Source organism: Saimiri boliviensis, chromosome X, assembly GCF_048565385.1.
Source record: "Saimiri boliviensis isolate mSaiBol1 chromosome X, mSaiBol1.pri, whole genome shotgun sequence".
Classification (NCBI taxonomy): Eukaryota; Metazoa; Chordata; class Mammalia; order Primates; family Cebidae; genus Saimiri; species Saimiri boliviensis.
Window position 1 is genome coordinate 36,726,136 of NC_133470.1, and position 8,127 is coordinate 36,734,262.

The window sequence follows — 8,127 nt, forward strand, 5'->3', positions numbered from 1 at the left end:
CCAACTCCTGACTTCAGGTGATCCACCCGAATCGGCCTCCCAAAGTGCTAGGATTACAAGCGTGAGCCACCTCTCCTGGCCTTCTTAAAATGTGATTTGACCCAATTTAAAGCCTCCCTTTCTTCCCCATTAACCCCAGTTTCGGACAGATTTTTCTTAGAACATTCCAAAGATTATCTCATTACTTCAGAAACTTATGTTGAAATGATGTAAAAGGAGGTTCAAAATATTAGGCTGCTTTGGGGTTCCCTTTATCTCGAACATTGTTGCGTGGATTTGAGAAAGGGCTGATTTTTACTTTGTTTTCTAATCAGCAAGTCACTGGTTTTTCTGCATGAGACCTAACATTGACCACAGTGAAGCTGGCGGGTCAGGCTGCATTTACAAAGTGCCTTCACACTTTGGTCCTCAGAAACCCATCCGAAGGGGGCAGAGTAGGTGTTACTGTTCTGATTTTACAGATGAAGAGACTAGCCACTCGCCCCCACAATTTCTGGAAGCTCGTTTTCTTCACTAAAGTGGAGCCAGAAGCCGGGTGAAACCTGCCTGCTCCTGCGCACACCCTCCTTCCTCCAGGTCAATGCCATTTAGAAAATATTGCAACCTTTTCTGGGATCTGTCTGCTAGGACCCGGGCCACCCTCCTGCTGGAGGCAGCCCCTTCCACAGCCTGCAAACCTCACGGATTGTCTCTTACAACTGTCTGTTTACTCACTTCCCTCCACCCAGTCAATTCCGACTCCAGGCCCGGGAGGACAATTTTAAAGTGTTTCTGCAGACAGACCCTCTGGCCGCGCCGGAAGTGTTTTATGGACCTGTGAGCTGAGTTAATCCCAGGAGGCGCAGCAGGATTAGTCCCGGGTGTGGGTGGGGGATTCATGTGTTTAGGTTTAATCCCCTGGGTGGGGGGAGGTGGTGAGGAAAATGGGGGTCAGGTGGCTTCAGCAATGTGTGCCCCCTCCCCATCAAACTCCGAGATTTGTGCTAGAGCGGATGGAAACCCAGGCAAGCAGCCCTCGACCCCCAGCCAGGCGTGGAGTAGGAGGGCAGGGGGCGTCCCGCGTGGGCGCACCCTGGAAAACCAGTGCGGACATGGCGAGCGAGACCAGAGCGCAGTTGTGTGTGGTTTTTCCCCAGGTTTTTATTCTTCCAGCCCTGTGGAAAGGAGGAGAGCCGCAACCCGGGGAGGGAGCCGGAAAGAAACACTTAATCACCGGCGTCTCGCTGCTCGTCACGCGAAGATGGCAGCGGCTCCCCTGGGTTTCAAGGTTCCGGGAAAGGCGTGTGTTCTGCCTTGAGGCGCGCGGGCTGCTGCGCTCCCTCCCTCGCCTCGGCGGCGGGCTCGGGCTCACAGAGCCTCTCTCAACGCCGCCAAGTGCGACCTGGTTGCCCAGCCCCTAGGCCAGCCTGGACCCCTCCGGGCGCGGGGGTAGCCAGGGCAGCTGGGCATCTGCGTTGCCCAGCCCAGCCGCAGATGCATTGGGTTTCACGAGCTGAAAGTAAAGGCTTGCGGGAATGGGGACACCCACACCGGCCCGCGGCACGCAGGGGCGTCAAGCTGCGGCCAATACAAGCACGGTAGACTCCCACTAGCAGTGGCCGGAGGCTCAGCCACCGTCGCGGGAGAGGGGATTTACCGCCACCCTCCTCCACGCGCAGGCCCCACCGCCCGGCCCTCTCCTCTGACCCCCGGGCCATGGCGAAACACGGAGCAAACAGGTTCTAGCCAGCAGCCGTCACTTCCCGGGGAGATGGGAACCCACAGGCCTGAGTGTGAGCCCCAAGGGTGCTAGCGTGCGCGCAGACCTTGGGGGGAAAGAGGACAGCGCGGTCTCCCCGCCCCAGGACTCTTCCCTGGCGCAGCGCACTAGCGCCACGGGCTTCCGAAGCGCCCGAGTCGGGAGGAGGAAGGAAAATCGGAGGCCAGGGAGGCGGGCTGCGCGCTTGGAAGCCTTGTGTGTTTGTCTGCGCGCGCGCCCGGGCTGGACGGGTGTTTAGGGGAGAGTGATCGTGAGCAACCCGGAAACCAGCAGTCCAAACCTGGACTGAGGAACCGGGCTCTCCAGTCCTGGGCCGTGGGGCTCCAGGCCGCCGGTTGGCGGCACAAACGGTGGGGAGCTCGGAGATTCGGAGCCCCTGCCGGGCACCTAGCCAGCTCCGCGGGTGGAGAGCGAGGGCGCGTCGGGAGCCCGGGGGCTGGTGTGAACCAGCCGCCCCCGCAGGCGGACGTTTAGCTCCAGCACCCAGGAGTACTGACACTGGGTGATAAGGAGTTCCTTGGCAATCGGCTGTCCCCAGTCTCCAGTCACCTCCGGCGGTGTGACCGCCGGATGCTTTGAGGCTAGGTGGGCCGGGGGGCCTTGGCACTGCCTTCCCTGACCCCTTCCTTGCCGCGGAGGGGCCACAGGAACGTGCCCCTGTACGACTCTCCGGTACTTTCTTTTGTAAAATAAAGGCCAAATGTTGGGCCTTCTGGTCTCTTCCTATTTTCCTTTGGAAGGTTGGGGTTCAGGCAATCCTCTCGAAACAGCTCATTTTCGTTACAAAAGGCTAGAGAAGCAACACAGCCCTATCTACCCCTCTGGTCAATCCAGGCCCTATCCCCAGCTGTGCAACTTTGGGCAAGCCGCTTGACAGTTCAGAACCGTGTAGTCCTCATCTGTAGAACAAGGTCAATGCTAGTGTCTACCTCATAGGGTTGTTCTGACCATAACATGCCTCCATACAGAAGGCGCTTAGAACTCTGCCTCCAGTGCAATGCTACATGTGTTTGTTACCATGATCAGATACTCTGTTCCTCTGGATGGGGAGGGAGTAAGAACAAGTTCCAGGTTAAAGTTCCCTGAGGCTTACATGGAGCCAGTGGTCTTGGTAGGGTGGAAAGGGAACTACTGTATGGCCACTAAAAAAAGGCCAAATGCGCCGGGCGCAGTGGCTCAAGCCTGTAATCCCAGCACTTTGGGGGGCCGAGGCGGGTGGATCACGAGGTCAAGAGATCGAGACCATCCTGGTCAACATGGTGAAACCCCGTCTCTACTTAAAATACAAAAAATTAGCTGGGCATGGTGGCACGTGCCTGTAATCCCAGCTACTCAGGAGGCTGAGGCAGGAGAATTGCCTGAACCCAGGAGGCGGAGGTTGCGGTGAGCCGAGATCGCGCCATTGCACTCCAGCCTGGGTAACAAGAGCGAAACTCTGTCTCAAAAAAAAAAAAAAAAAAAAAAAAAAAAAAAAAAAGGCCAAATGCGCTCAGTCTCCACTAGACCTTCCTTTAAAGGGGTGTGTGTGTGTGTGTGTATAGGAGGGAGAGTCCTCTGTGTGTGTGTGTGTGTGTGTGTGGTGGATAGGAAGGAGAGTCTTCTTTAATGGTGCTCATTTAGACTGGATTAACGGCAAGTTGGGTCAGGGCTCAGGCACCATTACCCACCCTCTCCCTGCAGCCCTGGGGAAGACGACTGGTTTCCAGGACCTCCAGCCTACTCTTCCCCACTACCTTTTCTCATGGCAGAAGGCCACCTCCTTAAATCAGTTCTCGGAGGAGTTGGCCAAAAGCCTTGTTCTCTGGGGGTGTACTTTGGTCTAACACTGATCCAGAGCTGGCGTATGGCAGGCCTTGTCCCTGGGCCGCTGGCGGGCCACTATCACTGACGTGCAGATGCAAGCACTACTTCTGCAGACAGAATCGGTCAGACTTGTAATTTCAAAAGGCTTTCCATTACCTTTGAAATGGGGTCTCTGGCACGAGGGGAGGAGCTGCGGCAAATAAGAGCCTAAGGAGGCCTCAGCCTCCCCTGCTTGGCCTCTCCAGGGTCACCCATAATTCATTAGGTGAGGCTGCCTTTTCCTTTTCAAAGACAACGCAAATGGCCTTTGCCTTAAGTGGCTACCGGCGTTTGCCTAATCACTGAAATGTGCTGGCAGTGCGCTCTAGCTCTCAGTAGATCCTTATCGAAACTGTGCGTGCCAAGCGCCAGCCCCGAGAAAGACAAAGAACACGGGCTCCTCCAGGTTCGCTCCTGAGGCCTCAGGGTCACCTCTGGGGCTTTCCCTTCACAGCCTCCGGCCCCTACAAGCCGCTCCCAGCCAGCCTCCGGAACAAACCCGCAGCCCTAAATCAGAATTCCAGTTCTCGAGCGCCACCCGGAGAGTTCACATTTCCCCTCCTCCGAGGCCGCGTGGTGCGCAAGTGAGACCCCGAGGGCGGCGGCAGCACACTTCTGGGCTGCCCCCTCCTCGCACCCAGCAGCGTGTACTCAGGAAAATAAAAAGCCAAGAGAAAAACATGGGCTATAAATGCCAGCACGCAGGACCGTCTATTACTAAGTATCGACAACCCCAGGCAGGAGTTTGTAAGGAGTAAGCAACCCCAAATAGAAACTACAACTAAAATGAATCCTCTCTTCGCGTTCTATTAATTACCGTCCTGGAAAGTGGAACGCAAAGGGTACCCTGTCTTTTTAGGACACACACTGGCTGCGCCGATAGTGCTCAGTCCGGCACCTCCTCAGCACACATTTAGTACCAGGCAAAGAGCAAGTTCCGTATCTACCGACTAACCAGTTCTCAAGAGTATTTCTAGTTGACTCAACGTGTATTAAATTGAAACAAAAATGATCTTGCTTGGAATATACATGGACAACTTGTATTTAGATGGGGTAAGTTCCCGCAGCTGTCTGACCACATTTGTCTGGTCCCTCAGAGAATCCACGGTTTGTAGCCCGGGAAGGGGCAGGCGGCCCTCATGGCTCCTCCTTCGGCGGTTTCCTGGCAAAGAGCCCATCCTCCCCAAGCACCGGGAACGGATGCCGCCCGCATTAATACTCGCGGGCAGTCTGCTCTGACCTATACTGTCATTTTTTCCATCGGTCGGGATCGGGCTGGGGGGGTACGGGGGACTGGGGGGGCGGGGGCTCTCCTCTGAGGGGCTCTGCACGGATCGTTGGGTTTTCCCCGGCGAACTTAACACGGAGGCAGAAGGGGCAGATGGAAACCAGGCCCCGGCTGGCCCCGCGCGCGTAAGCGCGGCACTCAGCAGCTCGACGCAAAGCCAGGGCTGGATTTTCGCGACCCGGGCCCGGCGGCCTCCTGGCGCCGGCGCGATCCTCTCTCCCTCCGGCAGAGCAAACGTGCTCGTCTAATTCCGCTCTGGAGACAGCAGCTGTGCGGCGAGAGGGGGAGAAAAAACCCGTAACTTTTTCAACAGAAAGTGTGTGCGCACCGGAGAGGTAAAGGCCCACCCCGATTCTGTGCACGTATCCACACAGCATCTAATCAGTGTCACTGCCAGGAATACGCTTCCGCGGCGGGCGACACCGCCGCCCCCGCCAACCTGCAGGAGGGAGGGGGTGATGCAAATGGCGTCTCGCGTCGTCCTAGACTCCGCACAGCACCCAATGCCGCAACTCAGAGCCCACGTTGTAGCAAACTGGGGTGCAGCGTCTAGGGACGCGAACACGCCGGCGGCCCGAGCGGTCGCGGGGAATAGGAACTAGCACCACTCCCCGCTCCGAGGCTGTTCCCCGCCCCCACCTCCGGAAGAGCCGCCCTTCCTCAACTGGGGTGAGGGGCGGGAAACTTTGCAAGAAAACTGTTCCGCGCCTTCCCCGCGTGGCACCTGAGAACGTGGGTGGGTTTCCCGTCCGAGGCCAGACCACGCTACCCTACTCTTCCAGGCCTCAGATCTGAACCTCGTGAACTACGGAAGGGAGTACATTTCGGGCCACTGCGGGCGGCGGCGGGGGGTGGGGGTGAACACTAAAGTCAGGCGTCCTCAAGGGTTCTGGCAGATGGCCAAGTTTGTGTCCTTCCCTCCCACGCTGGAGTGGCGCGCGCCACTTTGGGGAAGCGTGAGATCCTTCACCACTGGCCACGAGGCCACCAATGTCTTCTAGGTGGGGCCGATGGTTTCTCTATAGCACCCCCTCCAGCCTCGTGGTCCCCGTCTGGCTCCGACAGTCCAGGGGAGCCTCCCGAGCTAGCCCGCGTCTTCCCTTGCCCGCTCTTCCGGGGGAAGGGGAGGCTGTTTGTATGGTGTGCAGCTCCGCTCCGGCTCGCACCCCCGCGAGTCACCTCGCAGCCCTCGCCGGCCTCGGCCTCACAGATCCCCTCCCGGAGTAGCCCCGCGGGACGCACCCTCCCCCATGCTTAATGGGGCGCCCCTGGGACGCAGGCGGGGATGGCGGCTCTGGTCGTTCCGGGATTTGCGTGCAAGACGAAAACAAGGCCAGCGACTACAAGAGCGGCGCCTCCATTCTTGGGGTTCAGACACCGGCACAGCCTCCGCGTCGGTTCCGCTCTCGCCCGGGGAGCCCTCTTCCGTGTCCCTGCCCCCCATCCCCGTGATTCCTCGTCCCGCCCGTGCCGCACCATGCGGAGCTCCGAGCGCCCTGGCTCCCACACCGGTCCCTCCTTAACTCGCGCGCCTCCCTCGCTCCAGGCTCGGGGCGCTGCTAGCTCCCGGCCCCCCGAGTCAGCCGGTTCCACCTTCGGCGGCGAGAGCCGCCGCCCCGCGCCACCCCCGCCCGGCCCGGCCCGGCCCTTGTCCCAGCCCGGCTCCCCCGCCAGCTGCGCCGCCACCGCTGCACGTGACCCGCCCCCGTCGCGGCTTCCGCCGAGCTGCCTGTTCCGGAGCACAAACAATTTCTGCTCTGACGCGGGGTCTCTTGGGGGCCCTGGCGTCCTCTACTCCCTGCTCCCCATCCCCACCCCCCACCTTCCGGGTACGAGAACTCAAAACAACTCGCTGACCTTAGGGCCGACCAGCTCCGTCTTCCACCGACTCCGGCATTCCGTTCAAACCCAGCAGCCGCGGCTTCTAAGATTTCACTCTGCACTGGGCTGGGGGGGAGGGGGCGAGTTCTCCGGGAGGGGGTGTCTCAGATCGAAAGAGCCACTTCACGCTCTTTCCCCTCCTCCGAGGTGAGTTTTTAGACTATCTGGAGGCCTTAGGGAAAAGCTAGCAGCCGCATGCCAAGAACCCCCCACCCCACCCCGCCTTCTCCCCGCACATGCTGCCTTGTCTAGTGTGACCCGATTTCCAGGGTCAGCAGCAGAGGGCCTGGCCAGCTTCGGAAATACCACCAAGCGGTGGACTGTGGCACCAGGCAGAGCTGGGGTGGGAGGACTGCACCAAATAATAATGGTAGCTCCCACTTCCATGCTCTGTGCTAAGTTCGTCACAAGCCCTCCAACTTTACAGAGTGAGAAATTGAGGCATAGAGAAAGATCAGTCGCGTAAAATTGGGTAAAGCGCAGTTACCGAGCTAGGTAAGTGACTTAGTGAGGATTTGAACCGAGGTCTCTTGAGTTCAGGGTGGCTAAACATATGCTGTAAGTATGTTACAGTGCATACCTTGGTATCAATAGTTGTGACCTGTCTACAAAACCCAGTGTTTGTTTTTGAGCTGTATATTTTGCGTGTAACATTGCAGCTGGCATATAGTAGGCACTCAGTAAATATTGGTGGAATGAATGGGTGTCAAAATAAATGATTGACAGGATCATCGACAAGTGGTGAAACAGCCCTAACCATTGTTCTTCTCAAGAGGATTGTCTTGCCATAATAAACCTCTAGCTGTTTTTTTTTTTTTTTTTAGTGTTTGCAGGTAACAGGAAACTCTTATTCAAAAATATATTAACCTTCTACCCCTAACCCCTAGTCAACCAGCCTGGTAGTCGTTTGAACTCGCTGGGGCACATAGCCAAAGCAGCTTCAACTTGGTCTCAGCCATTTTTTTTTCCCCCACCCTGTTCCTGTTCTGTAGGATTCTGCTCAGGGTCAGGCAGCCTGGAGCTGCAATTGACGTGATTCTGAACACATAAGCAACAGAGGAGGAGCCTATACCCACCAAAGGTGGTTCCTTGGCTTCCCTTCTATGGGCTGGTCAGGATTTGGGGGAGTGTGGCTTACAGTTCTGTGGTTATTTTTTAATTCACGGACCACCCTGTGCAGCTGGCTTCAGAGTCGCAGCCCTCACCAGCTGTGAGGTTGCATCTGGAAGTAGACAGTCGTCTACTTTGACCGACAGCTCAACGATCCTAGTCTGTGGGACCACATCTGTGATTTGGAGAGCTACTTCTGGTGCTCTGTGGTGTCCTCCTTCTGGTGGCCCAAGAAAGGATGCATTAA

The 8,127-nt window shown here is 57.5% G+C and overlaps 1 protein-coding gene across 4 annotated transcripts in view; it reads right to left on the reverse strand.

Annotated features, from left to right (window-relative positions):
• BCOR (BCL6 corepressor) overlaps positions 1-7,025 on the reverse strand; it is a 128,687-nt gene extending 121,662 nt beyond the window's left edge. For all 4 annotated transcript variants that reach the window (XM_074392059.1, XM_074392056.1, XM_074392057.1 and 1 more), the window contains exon 1: positions 6,747-7,025. The gene's annotated coding sequence lies outside the window, so the exon portion shown is untranslated. The remainder of the gene's footprint in view (positions 1-6,746) is intronic.
• Positions 7,026-8,127: the final 1,102 nt, after the last annotated feature.